The following is a 792-nucleotide window of genomic DNA, read 5'->3' on the forward strand; positions in this document are numbered from 1 at the left end:
CCACGCGGCTGCGCCTATAAGTATGCGGTGTCTCCTAACCCTGGCCGTCACGAACAGATCACATCTGCTCACGCGCACGCCCGCCGTCGTTCCTTTGCTGCTGCTGCTGCCGGTGACTCCATCCCGTCCGCCACGTACACGGTCGACGGGAAGCAGGTCTCCGAAACCACGCCCTTCTGGTTCCTGTACGGGGTGAGGGGCGAATAGGTTTTTGGGCAGCGATTACGCGACTGCTCGCTTCCGATCGTCTACTTCCTCTACGTCCGCGTCGCCTTCATCATCACCATGTCCACCGACACCGACCGTGCCGCCGCCGAGAAAGCTGAAGCCGACAAGAAGGTCGCCGAGGATGCCGCTGCTGCCACCAAAGCCGCGGCCTCTGCGTGGCCTACTGGAGGGTATAACTCGTTTATCCCGCTCCTGATTATTTTCATATTAGCAGTACTAGCAGTATGTGTAGATTTGTCTACTGTTTGCTTAGTACGTGCATGTTTAGATCAGAGTCAGTACGTCATCAACTTAGTCAATGCCATTCTAGTGATTTACTCATGGATTAATTTAATCGAGAAATTGCCTATTTACTCAACAATCCAAAAACCTATTATGTGTAGGAATTTCTCGGCAAGTGGCTTTGCCGCTGCACTGAAACCGGATAAGTTTACCGGTACATACTTCAAGCGTTGGCAGACTAAGACCACGTTATGGCTCACGGCTATGAACGTGTTCTGGGTCACCGGTGTCTCCACGGGAACGATTGCTCCTGAACAGGAGAAGGCGTTCAAGGAGGCTACC

Source organism: Triticum dicoccoides, chromosome 7B (genome assembly GCF_002162155.2).
Source record: "Triticum dicoccoides isolate Atlit2015 ecotype Zavitan chromosome 7B, WEW_v2.0, whole genome shotgun sequence".
NCBI lineage: Eukaryota > Viridiplantae > Streptophyta > Magnoliopsida > Poales > Poaceae > Triticum > Triticum dicoccoides.